General features: G+C 50.8%; 1 protein-coding gene across 1 annotated transcript in view; it reads right to left on the reverse strand.

The window, feature by feature from the left end:
* Positions 1-19,211, reverse strand: part of LOC144805755 (uncharacterized) — a 164,513-nt gene extending 145,302 nt beyond the window's left edge. The window contains exon 1 of the mRNA XM_078672237.1: positions 19,109-19,211. The gene's annotated coding sequence lies outside the window, so the exon portion shown is untranslated. The remainder of the gene's footprint in view (positions 1-19,108) is intronic.
* Positions 19,212-21,495: the final 2,284 nt, after the last annotated feature.

Genomic DNA, 21,495 nt, shown 5'->3' on the forward strand with positions numbered 1-21,495 from the left:
GCATTTCAGGAAACATGGGAAACGTCAGATGGTCTGGCCCTGGATGGCTATTCTTACTTTAATGTACCCGCAGAACCCAGTAAAGCAGGAAGAGCAAGGGGGGGTTTGGCTGTATATATTTCATTAGATGTCCAAGGAAAACCTAGACATATTAAGTCTAAATCCAAAAACTGTTTAGCGGTGGAATTAACTTCATCAAATTCCCATCCTATTCTATTAGTTAATTTTTATAACTCTCCTGTCAGTCAATCCCCAATCGAGCATTTGGTAATCTTAGAGGAATTCCTGTCGATTCATAGCGACAACAGTGCCCACGGGTACGAGGTGATCCTGATGGGAGACTTTAATATTCACCCGTGCCAGGTGGATTGGTATAGGGAACTTGAGGAATTTTCCTCCTATTCCCCCCACCGCATTTTGAACACACGCTACGCGGTGAGGCTTTGGAATTGCTCTTGGCTACCTTCAACCTTTATGAATCATGTAGTTGTCCTACTGGTTGGAGGTTACCGACATATGTGGGAAATGATTCAGGCACAATTATAGATTATATTTTTTTATCCTTTAGTATTCTGCCCAAAGTAATCAACTACAAGGCAGAAACTTCAGTTTTTAGTGATCACAATCCTGTGATTTTAGAGATTTTAGCCCAGGGAGTCTTGGAAAAAAGGAAGATTGACGCCTTATGCGCGACAGAACTTGTTCTGAGAGACCAGAATCGGAGGCTCAAATGGGATCAAGTCACCCCAATAACCTTTCTACAGGAAACTTTGGCTAAAGTTGAAGGGGAGGTTGCAATCTGTTTAGATAATAAGAACTCTAGCACCACTATGGTTGAGGCCTTTAATGTTATTTGCCATCAGGTTAACCTAGATCTGACTGTAAAGGCAAAGCCAAACATGTCTAAGGGCCCCAGATGGTTTGACACAAACTGTTCCAAGGCCCACTCAATCCTCCTCAAGGCTCCAAAAAATAAACCTAGAGACAGACAGCTGATAGCGTCATTAAGGAAACAATACAATCTAGCTATCAGGAAGAGGAAATCTGAGATAAAAAACGAGGCCTGGAGTGATTTGTTATTGCCTGAAACACAGAAAGATAGTGCTAAATTTTGGGCAGTCATAAATCACCCTTACTTTGTGGGATTAGATAGTCAAAGAGCTGACTGTATTATCCCAGATGAACAGTGGGTGACACATTTTAGCAACATATATAGCTGTCCTCACACAACTTTAGAATGTGAAACACCTCTCACACAACCGATAACTTACATTTCTCCTTTTAGCCAGGATGAGGTGAAAAAAGCAATTAACGATACACTCTGTAAAAAGGCACCGGGGCCCGACGGGGTTCCCGCAGATTTTTTCAAGAGTGCTCCCGAATTAAGTTCAAAGATTCTCACTAATATTTTTAATGCTACAAGGGAGTTTATTTTTCCTTCTAGCTGGGCCAAGTCGACCATAGTACCAATTTTTAAAAAAGGACAGAGGACAGATCCGGCCTGTTATAGGCCAATTTCTCTTATCGACTCAAGTGTTAAAATCTTGGGAAGAGTCCTCTTAGGAAGACTGACCCTGATCTTAGAAAGCAAGGGTACATTATCTAATGCACAATATGGCTTTAGAGCCAAAAGAGGAACCCTAGATCAGTGCCTAAATTTAGAACTAATCTTAAATAAATATGTAACCGCCAAGGGGGGCTCGTTGTACATGGCCTTTATGGACCTCTCATCAGCTTTTGACCTGGTAAACAGGTCAAAGCTGTGGAGGATCCTTTTGGCCGTGGGCCTTGACCCCCCTTTGGTTGGATACCTAGCTGAGCTACATAAGGATCTTGTGACCTCGGTCAGAGTAACTAGGGAAGGGAGATGCACTTGTCACTTTAAGTCAGAGAGGGGGGTTAGGCAAGGGTGTATACTTGCCCCCCTCCTCTTTACTCTTTACATTAATGATCTGGAGGCAGTAATGGCAACATCCCACAGCGACATCCCGCACGCAGGTGAGACAAAGATACCTGTCCTCCTGTACGCGGATGATGCCGTTCTCTTGGCACGCTCTGGAGTTGCACTAAATAAACTTCTTTTATCTTTTTGGAGTTTTTATGTCCTCTCTGGACATGAAAATCAATACAGAAAAATCTCATATAATGATTGCTGGAGCCGCAGGCAGGAAAAGAAAGTCGATAACATTTTACTGTGATGGTAAGGCGGTCAAGAGAGTCCCTTCTTTTCCATACTTAGGAGTGACCTTTGATGAAAAGGGCACCTGGGGTCCTCAGCTTTTGGTTAAAAGCAGCGCTGTTGCTAGAGCGGCAGCAGGGCTGCTAGGATTTGCCAAAACACTAGGTGCCCGTCCCATGGAGAGCATCATCAAAGTCTACAAAGCAAAATGTTTGTCTGTTGCCCAGTATGGCTCTGCTATTTGGGGATACACTAGTTCCGTTAAAATACAGAAAGTAGAAAATAAATTTTTGAGATCTCTGCTTTCTGTCCCCCAATCGACCCCGACCTTTGCATTGCACACAGAGTTAGGTCTGGGCTACATTTCTGATATTCTAAAACTAGCCCCAGTGATTGGTTGGATAAAAACTTGGCTTAACCAGGATCTTACTTTAAATCACACTATTTTAAAAGATTGCTTAGCCCCGGATAGAGCCCTTAATATCCCATGGGTAAGATACGTCAAAACGCAGCTAATTTTAGCCGGACGTCCGGAACTCTTTTCATCTCCTGACGCGATAACCCATGAAGACCTTAAATCAGTCAAAAATACTCTGATGAACGTATACGCCCTGGAGAGGGAAGCTATAGAGCTAAAAAAAACCATGGTAAGGAAACACTGTATGTTGTCTTCTGTTCCAGGAATGGAACCATATCTATTCCTGGTAACCAATCCTTATCATCGTTTTCTCTTAACAAGATTTCGTTTTGATTTAATTCATTTTATACTGGGCAACTTTAGAACCTGGAATAGACCCGATGATGCTGAACCATGTGATTGTGACCACTTTTCCACACAGGACACTATGCACTTTATCATGTTTTGCGGACATTATATTGAAATTAGAAAAAGATACCTGCTTCCGATCTTACGTAACCAGGGTTTTATTCAGGTAAAACCAGCCCTGTTGTTCTTGCAACTCCTCCCTAATGTAAAAGTAGCTTTTTCTGTTGCTAGCTTCTTAGTTGCAGGTGCACGTTTAAATAAGCCCGGCACAAGATATAGGCACCTTACCTCTGAATAATGAATTCTCTTCCTATTTTATCTATTTGAATGTTTCGCGCTTAAATAAGCCCCTTTCTCTTATCTTTTAACATTTTTTAAATATTTTTGTACGATTCATCGTGATTTTAGTGCTTTTAAAACAATGATTGTCTGTTCTAACTTTGTAACAATTTGTGCTCTGATGAAATGGTGATATGTTATTTTGCTCGTTCTTTTATGATTTTTAATAATCGAATAAAGATATTTGACTGACTGACTGGCCCTGAGGTTGGTACTGCCAGGCTTGCTTTTGCTGTCCCTGCTGTGATTGATTGCCGCCTTGGTGTGCCTGCTGGAATGTCTGGTGAGATGTTCCTGGCTGGTTTCCTCTCCTTCCGTTTGGTGTCCGTGTCGGGGTACCCCATCTCATCCCTTTGAATTGTAAGGCCCCCATGGACCTTGGAGTTTCATTTTCTTTGTTGAGATAGGTGAATTTCTCACCCACCGGTGCCCCGAACAGTGTCTCTCCATTGAACGGGGTGCTCAGAATGTTGTTTTGTACTTCTGGCGTCGGGTCCTTCGCCTTCGAAGTCGAGCGGTCCCTTTCGGGGACGTGCTTCGATGACCTTGGCTTTTCGCCGGTCTTCGCTGCCTGGGAGTCCTTTTCGAAGCATCCGCTGGGCTGTTTGTCCTTGGATGCAGCTGCGGCCGTCGAGATTTTCAGCGCCAGTGCTCCCTTCGAGGACTTAGACTCTGTTTTTCGAGAGTCTGACTCGGGCTTTCGAGAGCCTGTCCGGGGTTTAGGGGTCGACGTCTCTCCTACCTCTTTAGATGCCTTCTTAACCGTCTCTACGACCGTGTAATCATCTGGTCCCTCGGCAATGTTGTCCTCTTCATCGCTGGAGAGGACCAGGCCCCGAAGCGACAGAGGTTGGCCTTTGCCTTGCATATTGTAGTTGGCTTTCCTCTGTCTCTCTCTAACCCTGAGTGTCTTCGGGGTGAAGGCGGAGCAGGCGTTTGCAATCCTTGCTCTTGTGGTCAACTGGTAAGCAAAGGTTGCAGACCGGGTGCTGTCCTTCTGCGCGTATTTGTGGTGGCAGTTACGGCAGAATATAAAAGGTGTTTTGTCCATTCCTGAGCTCAGGGGGCCCCCTGTGTGCCCATTCTCTGTTGGACGTCGAAGATCTCAAAATTCTCCTCCTTCTTCATCGTCCCGGCTTGGTGATCTCGTTCCTCTGTATCTTCTCCAATCTTTTCTGTGTAAAATTCGTCTTTTTCCTCTTCTTTTCTCCAAAAACTCTGGTGCCTCTCAGTGACGATCCAGACCCAAAGACGGAAAAATTAATCTGAAGATGGCTCCCAAAGGTGGGAGCTTCCGCAGGAAGCGCGCAGACGTCACAGGAAGTACACCAACAGGTGGGACGTCGACGCCCACCTGGGCTACGAAAAATAAAAAGAAAGAAACGACTACGATTCCGGACCCAACCACTAGACCGCGGAATAATGCACAGCATAGTGAATCCAGAAAGATTCACGCTGCAAAACTATAGGAATCAGGCACGGACCAGAGCTCTGAACTCGGATCGTTGAAAGACCTGAGAAACAAGATGGCACCAAAGATTTTTTTTCCGAGGAACTTTGGATGCTCCAAAAAGAACACGAACACTCATTTCAGTCAAAACAAAGAGGCAGAGGAAGGGGCACAAAAGTGAAAGCCAGAGAAGAAGGCAACGAAGGAAAACAAGCAAACAGCGGAATGGGAATACGGGGCCAGCAAGGAAAGAACAAGTAATGGCAGTACAATCTAAGGAAGTAACGGTAATAAACCTCTCTAAAACACAAACCCCACATGAGGACATTGAGACTCTTAAACTTGGACTATGCTTTTGTCCTACATCACAAGTAAATTATGCACAATTAAGGATTGATTTATTTAAGTTTGTTAGGAACGTGAAATTGTACAAAATACATGCATTATGTCCAAACAGGGAAACAATTGATGTGACAACAACTACCAATTCTCCTCAGACTGCCCTTACAATACGAGACCTTGAGATATTACAAACACTACACAGTTTAGAAGGAATAGAAGAGACCACAATCATATCTAGTAATTCCAATGACTCTCTAGATCCCACTAATATTGACTATATTAACAACATCCTTGATATCGACACAGGGGGTACTGAGGAGACAAATTTTAGAATGCCATCTAGATCCATACCCCAACTACCCGAAGACAATATTGACGTATTCTCAGACACAGTTGCAGAGGACATTTTGAAACTAAGAAGAGAACACTTGAAACAGAGTAACTTGAACAAGAGACAATGGAACACATTAAAAGAGTTACAGAAAGATCAGACAATAGTCATCAAACCCTCCGGCAAGGGGGGAAACATAGTGATAATGTGTGAGAAGTTGGCCTGATAGGTGATGTTTCCAATTCTGGAACCACCTGTTATCAGACCAAACAATCCCTTATGGTGTCTGGTTGTAAGTCAACCTTATTAGACAAGCTATCCTAGGGGTAGCATGGACTAAGCAGCCTAAAGGCTTAACTTAAGAGGTCGTGTTAAGCGAGCTGTTTTACCACATACAATCCTGTAGTACCAAATGAAAGGACACCACACAAGTATATATTATAAAAATATATGTATTTATTACTAAAAACAATCCCCAGTATTCTTTATGAATAAAGGGGCACAAGCGTTAAATCAAAAGCACTGTTTAAACATACAAAGTTGCACAATTATGGATGAGGGCAGGGGGCCACTCAAACCATATACTAAACAAGTGGTATAAGAGATGCCACTCGAGCAGTGGTTAGGCCTAGGGCCTAGGGAATCGCTGGGAGCAGTCAGGACAAGCAATGCTGAAGTCGGGAATGGCCCTCGGGATTCGGGAGATGTGCGGAAAGCGCACGCATGCACCAATGTTAACCAATGGTGCGTAAAAGTTGTAAAGTTAAAGTTTAAGGACACTTCCGCTGAACCTAGAGGAACAAAACTTAACACACAGACCCTAGAGATGTGCACCAGTGTGGGAACACCGGCGGAGCAAAGTTACCTCACCCACAGGAAGTGGGTGCACAGGGTCGAAGAGGCGTCGGGTTTTGACACGCAGGCTCTTGGTGCTTGAAGCTGAAAGGGCTGCAGGCGGGTTAAAGATGAAGTGTCCGGTGGAGTCCAAGGGTGGACTCAAGTCGAAGGGTACCTGAAAGCAGAGGGGACAGAGTCTGGGTCACTCAGCAGTGACCAGGGTGGAACCAGGACGGAACCAGGCAATGTCGGGCGCAATCAGGTGGTCGTCGAGGAGCTTCTCTCCGCTGTCACGTGGGCTCTGGGGCATCTGCGACGTCCAGGAGCAGGTCACGATCTGTCCCACGCAGGCTCTCACCGTCGGCGCTGTCGGCTTCAAGTTTGGAGCAAACAACACTTGGCAAGAGCAATCCACGTGGAACTGGGAGATTGCTTCTCACTCGAACCAGGAAGGTCACAGTGGGGGCTCCTTTTCAGGGGAGCTGGTGTGGATCTGGAGCAACCAGATTCACGAGTCTTCTTTGTAGTTTCGTCGGCACAGGGACCACTAGCCGGCTGGCAAGTGACCGGGCCAACGCGTTGAGCCAAATGGAGCAGAAGGGCCCCACGCAGCACTCGTCGAGTGTGGAGGGCTGAACTTCAGCTCAAGAGTAGCTCAGGGTGGGGGCTTCTCAAACCCCGGTGCACAGCTTCGAGGGTCACTCGTGGGCTGCACGGTCAGCGTCTCGTGGTCAATTCAAGATGGCGTGCCCCACGCTTCCGGTCGCCTCCACGGGTCTCAGCTCTGCAGGGACTGTGGATCGGGCTGTTGGAAGGCAGGCAAGCTTGATCTCGTTGATCTCAGTCGCTCGAGTTCCGGCGGGAACTGCAACTAAGTAGATGTCGAGGGCTGGATGGTGCCTGCTGCTGCAGGGTGGTCACTCCTTGACCACAAGGGAGATTCTTCGGGCTTCCACGTTGAGATGGAGGTCCAAGGGTCCAGAGTTTCGTTTCTAATGTTTCTTCCAGGAAATCTGATGTGCATTGGCACTGCTCCCACTCTTATTCGAATCTGGGGGGCGTGATTACCTGCTAGGTCCCCCCCTATGGGTGGGACCCAGGAAGTGGGTGGATACACCCCCTTCCTTTGATCCAGGCCGCCCTGGCACGAGGGCTGGAGTGCCCCAGAACCGGTTTGGCCGGATTATGCAAGGGGCAGCCTTGTGCGCCCCAAGCAGTGTCTGGTTTCTTTCAAACCTCCCTGCTACAATCCACTATCTCCTGTCTGGAGGGCGGTGACACCCTCCTGTGACAGGAAACCCTTTGTCCAGGACCCATTTGGCCGAGTTTCGGTCAGCTGCAGGGGTCCAGACATTTGTCTGTGGCAGAGGCATCCATTTTGTGGATCTAAGGTCTTTGGAGAAATTAACCGCATTTAAGTAAAGCAACATGTCCTACCCCTCTAGAGGGGTGGAATGCTATCTCCGTCGCCAGAACTGGCGAGGGGATAGTATTCCAAATCGTATGACACCTTACACGACATGTTTTGATAAAGCCAAACCAAAGTTGCTATTTAACCGCGAGGATTATAAGGCACTTAAGAGTATATGGTATGGCATTATCCTGAAACAGCTTAGGGAGTTGTTCCCGACAGCTGCAGACAGGCTCAGCTCATGCTAGAGCTCCATCTCACATAAAACCATGCACTCTGCCTCCAGGATTGATGAGGCCTTCCATAGGAGTGGCTCACAGGTTTACATGTGTCCAGATATAGGTTTAGATATAGGTATACTATATCTAAGCAAGGGGTGTTTACACCACCTTACCCCAGCTGAGTGATCAGCCAGTTGTGTCAATTTAAGAACCAGCCAGGGGTGGCAAAAGATATGCTGCAGCCCCTGGTAGGCCTTGGTGGCCCCTATTCCCTGGGCACCTATAGTGCATTATACAGGGGCTGACAAGGAGTCCATTTCCAATTGTGGTATGTACCTAGGGTACATGGAATCCATTTTACAGAGAGAGCAGATGGCCTGGGGCCCTGATTAGCAGGGAACCAGGTCAACTAAGTCAAAAAACCAGCTAAACACAGGCAAAAAATCCGGGGTAACCATAGTCAGGTAGCCACCTTCCTACATAATGTGTAGAGAGAACTATGTAAAAGAGGGACTCAGACAGGTGAGGAATAGCACCTGTTACGGTAGAACTGACAGGGAATATTTACAAAATGTAATTACACACTATAAAGAAAGACTACTGGAGTGGCATGAACACCAACTACTCAGTTGGGATGAACTACAGTTCCTATAAAATGAAACACCTACCAACCCCACACACTACCTGTTACCAAAGGTACTTAAGGATGCACTAAACCCACCAGGTCGTCCCATTGTTTCCTCAAAAAATTGTATTTTTGAAAATACCTCAATCTATGTAGATCATTTTCTGGTGCCAGATGTACAGAATTTGGATTCCTACATTAGAGATACGCAAGACTTCATCCAAAAATCCAATAATCTGTGTTGGGACAAGGAATGTTGGCTAGTGTGCTTAGACGTGGAAAGTCTGTACACTAGTATTAGGCATCAAGATGGAATGAATGCCTGTAAATACTTTCTCAGAATGAGAGATGCTAAGGTGCTACAACACACACAGATGATCATGGAAATGATCGAAACTTGTCTAAAGGAGAACATTTTCCTCTTTGAAAATACATTCTATAAGCAAATACAAGGAACAGCCATGGGGACATGCTTCGCCCCCAACTATTCCAATCTTTTGGTGGGCTGGTGGGAGTAGCATGTCCTATGGAATCAAGATCAGAATAGATTCATTGGTCAAATCAGTGTGGGTTCAGGTATATTGATGACGTCTTCCTCATTTGGGAGGGGAGTGAGGAAGACCTTAAAATCTTTTCATCTGTCATCAATAACAACATCAATCTGAGATTCTACATGAATTACAGCCAGGAAACAGTGGATTTCATTGATATCAAAGTTTCACTCAAAATGGCACACTCAGGACTGATCTCTATAGGGAGTACACTGCTGGCAACTCGATCCTCCTTGCGAATCTATCATCCACCAAGCTACTGCTGGAGTATCCCCTATAGCAAGTTTCTCAGAGCCAAAAGAAACAGTAGCACCAATGAAGGCTGTAGGAGAACCAAACAGGACATGCTAGATCGCTTTAGTGCCAGAAAGTATCCCATGAAAAGCCTTATAAAAGCTAGCATAAGTGCTGATGAAAAATCGAGAGATGAACTTTTACAAGGAAAACCAGACATTACAAGTGAACCTGACAAAGAACCGATATGATTTATCACCAACTTTACATGTCAAATAAACAACTTATGCAAGATCTTAAAGAGTAGATGGGCAATACTAACACATGATACCACCTTGAGTCCAAAGAGAGGCTACATGTTAGTACACAGCCATCTCACAAGTAGCAGACAAACTTGGTTGCAACAGAGTTGAGGTTTCAGAAAATGTAGTCACTGCAAGGCGTGCAAATTCAGCACTAACGTCTATGAGATTACCCTAGACAGGATTAGGAAGAAACCCTGTATCACAAAACCAATCAGATGCGAAACAAACTATGTACTATATGTAATCATCTGCCCATGTGTCAGATGAAATATAGGGTTGCTTACCTTTCACATACAAAAGTGTATACTAGAACATTGGCATGCCATCACGAATGCAAACATGAGCTACAGCACAACACGACACTTCAGGGAACACCGTGATGGAGACTGGACCAAAGCCAGATTGTTTGGCATTGATACTGTTGAGAAACATCCTAGGGGTGGCAACAGAACTACTGCATTTCACAGAATGGAATCTAGGTACATACTAGAAGCAGGAAGTCCTGCTCCACATGGTATGAACCAGGGCGAAGAGCTTTACACACACTTGTAAATTAGAAGCTCCTATGTGTAACTCATTTTTCTTTTCTTTTGATGATATTTCTAATGGTCACAAATGTATATATTTCTTTCTGTAGACATATCACATTCATCATCGATAATATTTTCTCCTCTTATAATGGCTTTCCAAGATGCAACACAAAGAAGTCTGTACTAAGGTTGTGCTTACGTTACGCTGGTATACTAAATCATTCTTTTTCTCCCTTATAGATATTTGGAAGCTTCCATGCACATCTGCTGGTAGCGTTAAGGAAACTATAGAAGGCGACCCCCATGTGACAACACCTTTTTTTATTCACTGAGGTGGAAGTACAAATTAGTTTCATTTGGGTAATATACCCTTAAGCACAGCAGCATTTGTTTGTCAGTTTTGAGTTAGGGCACTAGACGCTAACAAGAAATTGTTTATCAAAATAAAAATATAATTCAGAAATAAGCCAAACATAGCTGAACAACTGTACTAGAAACTGTACTATACGTAATATATGGTGGCTAAAGTCAATAATATTGGTAAAACTTAGTTTACTAAATAACAGCTTTTGTCCGTCATTGATAAAGTTTTTGTTGACAAAGAGTTGAGGAGGAATCACAGAATGTGAAGTATTTTGTTTATGTCTACTTGAACGTGTTTTTGCACGTTGTATAAATGCAATGAACATAGAGAAAAATAGGCTATGTGAAAAAGTTCGTCAGATCGAAACGCGCCAGTTTCGTTTGCCAAATAAATACCAGTGATAAAATACTACTGCGTTGGTGTGGCTGTTTTCTCCGGAGTGTCAGGCAAGGCAGAATACATGTGGAGTATACATATATATATATTCGCTGAAAAAACTACAGGTTACAGGGACGTTAGAGTTAGGTTCAGATTTCACTGGGTCAAAACATAGAAATTCAGCTGGTACAGTTACCTGAGCTAACTATAACTTATGCCTCTGCAATGCACAGCTTATGACCTCACATATTGCATCACTCATGACATGGTCAGTGACATCGCTAATGACAACATCCACAGAACCCCTCACACACCCACTACTACCCCATGGAACCTATTATAGACCCAAACCCAACCCCACATAACCCCTCACATACCCATTCACAGACCCTTACCAGTACACACACAACCAGTGACTCATCCAAAGAGCCACTCACAAATCCACTCACTCAGATAGATACAGCGCATTCCTGCCCTTTCACTATCACAGAGTGCAGCTAGGTGGCTTGCTGAGCTGTGCTGTGTGCACCTAAGTGTAGTTAAGGAAGTGCAGTATGGACAGATTTATCACACTGAAGAGTAAAGAGCAGTGCAGCGCGCCCAGATTTCCTCTTTTTTAATCGCCCCTCGGACTGTAGTAAAAAGTAATTCTATTTGCAGACCACAGATGGGCTCTAAACACCCTGCACAGAATAGTCAGAGGCAGAGCAGTCCACACAGATGTCCTCTTTTATTTTAAATCCCCCTCACAGTGTAATAAAAAGCAGTGCAGTGTGTGCACATTAGCTTTCCTGTCAACAGCCCTCATAGAGCAAGGAAAAGCAATGCAATATACAGATGTTCTCGGTTCTCAGAGATTATTAGTAAGCTGAGCACAAATTTCTCACAAATTAGCAAAAAGCAGTGCCGTTTTCACAGACATCCTCTTCAAAGTGTAGTAAAAAGCAGAGCAATGTGCACTGATTTCTCAGAGTGCAGGGGGCACAGACTACTCATAGTGCAGTACAATGCATGGCAGCAAGCACAGATCGCTCATAGTGCAAATAGCCGTGCAGTATGCACTGATTCCACACAGTGCAGTACGATACAGGGCAGTGTGCACAGATTACTCATAGTGCAGTAAAAAGTAGTACAGTGTGACAGGTTTCTCATAGAGCAGTAAGATGCAGGGCAGTGTGCACAGATTTCTCATAGTGCAGTAAGATGCAGTGCAGTGTGACAGGTTTCTCATAGTGCAGTAAGATGCAGTGCAGTGTGCACAGATTTCTCATAGTGCAGTAAGATGCAGTGCAGTGTGACAGGTTTCTCATAGTGCAGTAAGATGCAGGGCAGTGTGCACAGATTTCTCATAGTGCAGTAAGATGCAGTGCAGTGTGACAGGTTTCTCATAGTGCAGTAAGATGCATGCAGTGTGCACAGATTTCTCATAGTGCAGTAAGATACAGTTCAGTGTGACAGGTTTCTCATAGTGCAGTAAGATGCAGTGCAGTGTGACAGGTTTCTTATAGTGCAGTAAGATGCAGTGCAGTGTGTACAGATTTCTCATAGTGCAGTAAGATGCTGTGCAGTGTGACAGGTTTCTCATAGTGCAGTAAGATGCAGTGCAGTGTGCATAAATTCACCCTTAAACACACATAATGACCACAAAAGTCCCAAGTGCCTGAAGGAAAGCCCCTTCACCCTCCCAGAGGTCCCCAGGTAGAAGAACGCAGCTCCGTCCACCCCATTCAGTGATTTCTCGTAGTGGGGTAAGACGAAGCGCAGTGACATCGATTCCTTATAGTGCAGCAAGGTGCAGTGCAGTGTGCACAGATTTCACACAGTGCAGTTAGATACAGTGCAGTGCACTCACAAAGACTTGTCATGGTGCAATAAGATGCAGTGCACTGCACAGACTCCTCATAATGCAGTCAGATGCAGTGCAGTGTGCATAATTTCACACAGTGCAGTTAGATACAGTACAGTGCACTGACATAGACTTGTCATAGTGCAATAAGATGCAGTGCACTGCACAGACTCCTCATAATGCAATCAGATGCAGTGCAGTGTGCACAGATTTCTCACAGTGCAGTAAATAGCATTGCAGTTCTCCAAATTCCTCATTGTGCTTTAAGGTGCACTGTGGTGTGCACAGATTCCTCAAAGTGCAGTAAGAGGCGGTGAAGCGTTCACAGGTTTCTCAGAGTGTACTACGTTACAGTGCAGTGTGAACAGATTTCTCATAGAGGAATAAGACGCAGCACAGTGCGCACAGATTTCTCATAGAACACTAAACTGCAGTGCAGTGTGCATAGATTACTCATTGCAGTACAATGCAGTGCAGTGTGCACAGATGTCTCACAGTGCAGTGGCACAGACTTCTCGTAGTGCTGTAAGATGCAGTGACGTGTGCACAGATTTCTTGTAGTAGTAAGATGCAGTGTGCACATATTTCTCACAGTGTAGTAAGATGCAGTGCAGTGCGCATATAATCCTCACAGTACAGTAAGAAACAATACAGTGTGCATAGATTATTCATAGTGCAGTAAGATGCAATGCAGCATGTACAGACTGCTCATAGTGCAGTATATACAGTGCAGCGTGCAGAGATTTCTTACAGTGGTGTATGATGCAGGGCTGCATGGACAGATTTCTCACATTACAGTAAGATGCAGTGTAGAGTGCAAAGATTCTTCACAGTGTTGTAAAGATGCCGTGCAGTAGCACATTTTCCTCATGCAGTAAAATGCAGTGCAGCATGCAGTGATTTCCATTGTGCAGAGGGAGGTTGTGCAGAGATTACTCATAGTGCAGTCAGTTGCAGTGCATTGCGTACAAATTCCTCACAGCGTAGTAAGATGCAGTGCACAGACCTCTCATAGTGCAGTAGTATGCAGAGCAGCGTGCACAGATTCCTCACAGTGAAGTAAGATTCAGTGCAGTGACAGATTCCTCACAGTGCAGTATGATGCAGTGCACAGATTCCCTCTTCAACAAAAAATGATGCCCACAAACACCCCCAGGGCAGGAATGAAAGCCCCCCTGGGCCCCCGGATAGAAGAGCCCAGCTCAGCCCCAGGGGCCCCAGATAGAAGGGCCCAGATCAGCCCCAGGGGCCCTGGATAGAAGAGCCCAGTTCAGCCCCAGAGGCCCCCGGATAGAAGAGCCCAGCTCAGCCCCTGCGGCCCCAGATAGAAGAGCCCAGCTCAGTCCCAGGGGCCCCGGATAGAAGAGCCCAGCTCAGCCTCAAGGCCCCCAAATAGAAGAGCCCAGCTCAGCCCCAGGGGCCCCGAATAGAAGAGCCCAGCTCAGCCCCAGGGGCCCACGGATAGTAGAGCCCAGCTCAGCCCAGGGGCCCCGGATAGAAGAGCCCATCTCAACCCCAGGGGCCCCGGAAAGAAGAGCCCAGCTCAGCCCCAGGACCCCCGGATAGAAGAGCTCAGCTCAGCCCCACGGCCCCCGGATAGAAGAGCCCAGCTCAGCCCCAGAGGCCCCCGGATAGAAGAGCCCAGCTCAGCCCCTGCGGCCCCAGATAGAAGAGCCCACATCTGTCCCGGGGGCCCCGGATAGAAGAGCCCAGCTCAGCCTCAGGGCCCCCAAATAGAAGAGCCCAGCTCAGCCCCAGGGGCCCCTTAAAGAAGAGCCCAGCTCAGCCCCAGGGGCCCACGGATAGAGGAGCCCAGCTCAGCCCAAGGGGCCCCAGATAAAAGAGAGAGCCCCGATCAACCCCAGAGTCCCCGGATAGAAGAGCCCAGCTCAGCCCCAGGGGCCCCTGGATAGAAGAACCCAGCTCAACCCCTGGGGCCCCGGATAGAAGAGCCCAGCTCAACCCCAGGGCCCCCGGATAGAAGAGCCCAGCTCCGCCCCAGGGGCTCCGGATAGAAGAGCCCATCTCAGCCCCAGGGGCCCCCAGATAGAAGACCCCAGCTCAGCCACAGGACCCCCTGATAGAAGAGCCCAGCTTAGCCGCAGGGCCCCCCAGATAGAAGAGCCCAGCTCAGCCTCAGGGCCCCCAGATAGAAGAGCCCAACTCAGCCCAGGGCCCCCGGATTGAAAAGCCCAGCTCAGCCCCAGGGGCCCCGGATAAAAGAGCCCCGGTCAGCACCAGGGGCCCCAGATTGAAAAACCCAGCTCAGCCCCAGGGGCCACAGGATAGAAGAGCCCAGTTCAGCCCCAAGGGCCCCCGGATAGAAGAGCCCAGCTCAGCCCCTGGGCCCCCGATAGAAAAGCCCAGCTCAGCCCCAGGGGCCCCAGAAATAAGAGCCCAGCTCAGCCCCAGGGGCCCCCGAATAGAAGAGCCCAGCTCAGCCCTAGAGGCCCCCGGATAGAAGACCCCAGCTCAGCACCAGGGCCCCCAGATATAAGAGCCCAGCTCAGCCCCAGGGGCCCGTGGATAGAAGAGCCCAGCTCAGCCCCAATGGCCCCCGGATAAAAGAGCTCGCTCAGCCCCAGGGGTCCCAGATAGAAAAGCCCTACTCAGCCTCTGAGGCCCCTGGATAGAAGGGCCCAGCTCAGCTCCAGGGCCCCCAGATAGAATAGACTAGCTCAGCACAAGGGGCCCCGGATAGAAGAGCGCAGCTCTCCCCAGGGGCCCCCGGATAGAATAGACAAGCTCAGCCCCAGGGGCCCCCGGATAGAAGAGCGCAGCTCAGCCCCAGAGGCCCCTAGATAGAAGAGCCCAGCTCAGCAACAGGGCCCCCAGATAGAAGAGCCCAGCTCAGCCCCTAGGGCCCCTGGATAGAAGAGCCCAGCTCAGCCCCAGGGGCCCCGGATAGAAGAGTATAGCTCAGCCAAAGGGGCCCCGGATAGAAGAGCCCAGCTCAGCTCCGGATAGAAGAGCCCTGCCCTCCCCAGGAGCCACCGGATAGAATAGACCAGCTCAGTCCCAGGGGCCCGGATAGAAGAGCACATCTCAGCCCCAGGGGCCCCCAGATAGAAGAGCCCAGCTCAGCCCTAGGGGCCCCCGGATAGAAGAGCCCAGCTCAGCCCCAAGGGCCCCCGGATAGAAGAGTATAGCTTAGCCCCAGGGGCCCCGGATAGGAGAGCCCAGACCCCCCAGAGGCCCCCAGATAGAAGAGCCCAGCTCAGACCCCAGGGCCCCCTGATAGAAGAGCCCAGCTCAGCCCCAGGGGCCCCTGATCAAAGAGCCCAGCACATCCCCAGGGGACCCCAGATAGAAGAGCCCAGCTCAGCCCCAGGGGCACAGGATAGAAGAGCCCAGCTCAGCCCCAAGGGCCCCCGGATAGAAGAGCCCAGGTCAGCCCCAAGGGCCCTCGGATAGAAGAGTATAGCTCAGCCCCAGGGGCCCCGGATAGAAGAGCCCAGCTCAGCCCCAAGGGCCCCCGAATAGAAGAGTCTAGCTCAGCCCCAGGGGCCCCCGGATAGAAGAGCCCAGCTCAGCACCAGATAGCAGAGTCCAGCCCTCCCTAGGGGCCCCCGGGGCGAATAGACCAGCTCAGCCACAGGGGCCCTGGATAGAAGAGCCCAACTCAGCCCCTCGGGGCCCCCAGATAGAAGAGCCCAGCTCAGCCCCCCCCCCCCTGGAGCCTGAGGATAGAAGAGTCCAGCTCAGCCTCAGGGGCCCCTGGATAGAAGAGGCCAGCTCAGCCCAAGGGACCCCGGATAGAAGAGCCCAGCTCAGCCCCAGGATAGAAGAGCCCAGCTCAGCCCCCAAAGGGCCCCCGGATAGAAGATCCCACCTCAGCCCCAGGGACCCGGGATAGAAGAGCCCAGCTCAGCCCCAGGGGCCGCCGAATAGAAGAGCCCAGCTCAGCCCAAGGAGCCCCGGATAGAAGCACCCAGCTCAGGCCCAGGGCCCCCAGATAGAAGAACCCAGCTCAGCCCCAGGGCCCCCGGATAGAAGAGCCCAGCTCAGCCCCAGGGGCCCCCGGATAGAAGAGCCCAGCTCAGCACCAGGGCCCCCAGATATATGAGCCCAGCTCAGCCCCAGGGGCCCGTGGATAGAAGAGCCCAGCTCAGCCCCAATGGCCCCCGGATAAACGAGCCCCGCTCAGCCCCAGGGGCCCCAGATAGAAAAGTCCTACTCAGCCCCTGAGGCCCCCGGATAGAAGGGCCCAGCTCAGCTCCAGGGCCCCCAGATAGAATAGACTAGCTCAGTACAAGGGGCCCCGGATATAAGAGTGCAGCTCTCCCCAGGGGCCCCCGGATAGAATAGACAAGCTCAGCCCCAGGGGCCCCCGGATAGAAGAGCGCGGCTCAGCCCCAGAGGCCCCTAGATAGAAGAGCCCAGCTCAGCAACAGGGCCCCCAGATAGAAGAGCCCAGCTCAGCCCCTAGGGCGCCTGGATAGAAGAGCCCAGCTCAGCCCCAGGGGCCCCGGATAGAAGAGTATAGCTCAGCCAAAGGGGCCCCGGATAGAAGAGCCCAGGGGCCCTGGATAGAAGAGCCCAGCTCAGCTCCGGATAGAAGAGCCCAGCCCTCCCCAGGAGCCACTGGATAGAATAGACCAGCTCAGTCCCAGGGGCCCCGGATAGAAGAGCACATCTCAGCCCCCGGGGCTCCCAGATAGAAGAGCCCAGCTCAGCCCCAAGGGCCCCCGGATAGAAGAGTATAGCTTAGCCCCAGGGGCCCAGGATAAAAGAGCCCAGACCCCCCCAGAGGCCCCCAGATAGAAGAGCCAAGCTCAGCCCCCAGGGCCCCCGGATAGAAGAGCCCAGCTCAGCCCCAGGGGCCCCCGATCAAAGAGCCCAGCACATCCCCAGGGGACCCCAGATAGAAGAGCCCAGCTCAGCCACCTTTTCTGAATCGTTTTTGGCCACTATAGGTGTGGCAGGGTATACTCAGACATGAGTCCCTTTCTCACTGCTCCATCAGGATTCAAGCAAGCCGGGCCGAAGAGGCTGAAATGCCAGAAACCGGTCCCCGGTAGCTTGTCTCCTTTCTGGTGAAGAATTGGCTTGGTAGTTTGGTCTGCCCTGTTCCCATGATGCACTGGGCCAGGGACAGACTAATTTGCATATAGCCAGGTTCTGAGCTGGGATGGGGCAGTGAGATAAATAACGGTGATGGATCAAGCCCTGATCTTTGGACTGGGTAAGAGTGGTCTGCTTAATTCAGACACTCTGTTCATCACCACCCCCTTTTCTGAATCGTTTTTGGCCACTATAGGTGTGGCAGGGTATACTCAGACATGAGTCCCTTTCTCACTGCTCCATCAGGATTCAAGCAAGCCGGGCCGAAGAGGCTGAAATGCCAGAAACCGGTCCCCGGTAGCTTGTCTCCTTTCTGGTGAAGAATTGGCTTGGTAGTTTGGTCTGCCCTGTTCCCATGATGCACTGGGCCAGGGACAGACTAATTTGCATATAGCCAGGTTCTGAGCTGGGATGGGGCAGTGAGATAAATAACGGTGATGGATCAAGCCCTGATCTTTGGACTGGGTAAGAGTGGTCTGCTTAATTCAGACACTCTGTTCATCACCACCCCCTTTTCTGAATCAGCTCAGCCCCAGGGGCACAGGATAGAAGAGCCCAGCTCAGCCCCAAGGGCCCCCGGATAGAAGAGCCCAGGTCAGCCCCAAGGGCCACCGGATAGAAGAGTATAGCTCAGCCCCAGGGGCCCCGGATAGAAGAGCCCAGCTCAGCCCCAAGGGCCCCCGGATAGAAGAGCCCAGCTCAGCCCCAGGGGCCCTGGATAGAAGAGCCCAGCTCAGCCCCTCGGGGCCCCCAGATAGAAGAGCCCAGCTCAGCCCCCCGTCTGGAGCCTGAGGATAGAAGAGTCCAGCTCAGCCTCAGGGGCCCCTGGATAGAAGAGCCCAGCTCAGCCCAAGGGGCCCCGGATAGAAGAGCCCAGCTCAGCCCCAGGATAGAAGAGCCCAGCTCAGCCCCCAAAGGGCCCCCGGATCGAAGAGCCCAGCTCAGCCCCAGGGGCCGACGAATAGAAGAGCCCAGCTCAGCCCAAGGAGCCCCGGATAGAAGCACCCAGCTCAGCCCCAGGGTCCCCAGATAGAAGAACCCAGCTCAGCCCCAGGGCCCCCGGATAGAAGAGCCCAGCTCAGTCCCAGGGGCCCCCGGATAGAAGAGCCCAGCTCAGCCACAGGGGCTCCCCTATAAGGGCCCAGCTCAGCCCCAGGGGCCCCCGGATAGAAGAGCCCAGCTCAGCCCCAGGGGCCCCCAGGATAGAAGGGCCCAGCTCAGCCCCCGGGGCCCCGGATAGAAGAGCCCAGCTCAGCCCTGCTCCTGCAGAGAGTCCCTCCAGGATTATTCAGTCTATTTCTACAAACACAGCAGAAGGTGCCGACAATCTCCTACCTGAGCAGAGACCTGTGCAGACATGTCCAGGCTCTCTCCTCCTCCTGGAGCTGGGGGGGGGGGGCGGATCTGGGGTCTGAGGGTAGTAAATCTGGGGTTTGAGGGGGTCTGCAGATGAAGGTCGCTGCACAGACAGACAGGGCTCCTTCCTCCTCTGCTGCAGGCTGCAACCACCAGGAGAGGCCGGAAGTGATGTCACCGCAGCTGCTGGTGCTGTCTCTGCCGCCGCTGACCCGGAAGAGGAAACCCTTATCCCTTTCATCCAATGTGCAGCTCAGTGGGTTTCATCAGCAGGCGAGGAGCCCCCTCTGGTGGCCGCTGACGGTACCGCCGCCTCCAGTCTTTAGGAGTGAATTGGAAATAGCCGGAATTTCATTAATTATATATAAGAAACTGCTAGAATTAAACTGGACAATGTTTTCTATTTTTTCTGTTTCTGTGGGTAATTTGTGATATTTGGTAGGAGTGTGTGTATTCAAACAACTTTCCGACTCTGCACCAAATTCAGTTTTACATTTGTCTGCTTTGTTTACCCGCTCACTCCCTTCAAAGGTTCACTTATAAAATAAACAAACAAGTAGATTACAGTCTCAATAACTTCATAAGACAGAACAATCAGATTTGACTGTCACAGATTTCTCCCTTAGTGGATGGTGTCATGACAATGAGTGAACAGTCCACAGATCCCTCACAGTGCAGCACGATGCACCACAGTGCACAGATTCCTCACAGTGCAGCAAGATGCAGCACAGTGCACACATCCCTCACAGTGCAGTAAGATGCACCACAGTGCACAGATCCCTCACAGTGCAGCAAGATGCAGCACAGTGCACACATCCCTCCCAGTGCAGTTAGATGCACCACAGTGCACAGATCCCTCACAGTGCAGTAAGATGCACCACAGTGCACAGATCCCTCACAGTGCAAGATGCACCACAGTGCACAGATCCCCCACAGGGCAGCAAGATGTACCAGAGTGCACAGATCCCTCACAGTGCAGCAAGATGCACCACAGTGCACATATCCTTCACAGTGCAGCAAGATGCACCACAGTGCACAAACCCCTCACAGTTCAGCAAGATGCACCACAGTGCACAGGTCCCTCACAGTGCAGCAAGAATGCACCGCAGTGCACATATTCCTAACAGTGCATTAAGATGCAGCGCACATATCCCCTCTTTAACATACATGATGCCCACAAACACCCCCAGGGCCCGAAGGAAATCCCCCCAGGGCCCGGGGATAGACGAGCCCAGCTCAGCCCCAGGTGCCCCCAGAGAGAAGAGCCAAGCTCAGCCCCAGGGCCCCCCGGATAGAAGAGCCTTGCTCAGCCCCAGGGGCCCCGGTTAGAAGAGCTCAGCTCAGCCCCAGGGCCCCGGATAGAAGAGCCCAGCTCATCCCCAGGGGCCCCTGGATAGAGGAGCCCAGCTCAGCCCCAGGGGCCCTGGATAGAAGAGCCCAGATCAGCCACAGGGCCCCCCAGATAGAAAGGCCCAGATCAGCCCCAGAGGCCCACGAATAGAAGAGCCCAGCTCAGCCCCAGGGGCCCCCAGATAGAAGAGCCCAGCTCAGCCCAGGGGCCCCTGGGTAGAGGAGCCCAGCTCAGCCCCAAGGCCCCCCGGATAGAAGAGTATAGCTCAGCCCCAGGGGCCCCCAGATAGAAGAGCCCAGCTCAGCCCCAAGGGCCCCCGGATAGAAGAGTATAGCTCAGCCCCAGGGGCCCCCGGTTAGAAGAGCCCAAGGGTCCTGGATAGAAGAGCCCAGCTCAGCACCGGATAGAAGAGTCCAGCCCTCCCCTGGGGCCCCCGGAGAGAATAGACAAGCTCAGCCCCAGGGGCCCTGGATAGAAGAGCCCAGCACAGCCCCCCCCTGGGGCCCGCGGATAGAGAAGTCCAGCTCAGCCCCAGGGGCCCCCGGATAGAAGAGCCCAGCTCGGCCCCGGAGGACCCCGGATAGAGGAGCCCAGCTCAGCCTTGGGACCCCCGGATAGAAGAGCCCAGCTCAGCCCCAGAGGACCCCGGATAGAAGAGCCCAGCTCGGCCCCAGAGGACCCGGATAGAGGAGCCCATCTCAGCCCCAGGTGCCCCGGATAGAAGAGCCCAGCTCAGCCCCAGGGCCACAGATGGAAGAGCCCAGCTCAGTCCCAGGGGCCCTGGATAGAAGCACCCAGCTCAGCCCCAGGGCATCGGATAGAAGAGCCCAGCTCAGCCCCAAAGGCCCCCGGATAGAAGAGCCCAGTTCAGTCCCCGGGGCCCTGGATAGAAGAGCCCAGCTCAGCCCCAGGGGCCCCCGGATAGAAGAGCCCAGCTTGGCCCCGGAGGACCCCGGATGGAGGAGCCCAGCTCAGCCTTGGGACCCCCGGATAGAAGAGCCCAGCACAGCCCCGA

The sequence above is a fragment of the Lissotriton helveticus genome, assembly GCF_964261635.1.
Source record: "Lissotriton helveticus chromosome 1_1 unlocalized genomic scaffold, aLisHel1.1 SUPER_1_unloc_22, whole genome shotgun sequence".
Lineage (NCBI taxonomy): Eukaryota > Metazoa > Chordata > Amphibia > Caudata > Salamandridae > Lissotriton > Lissotriton helveticus.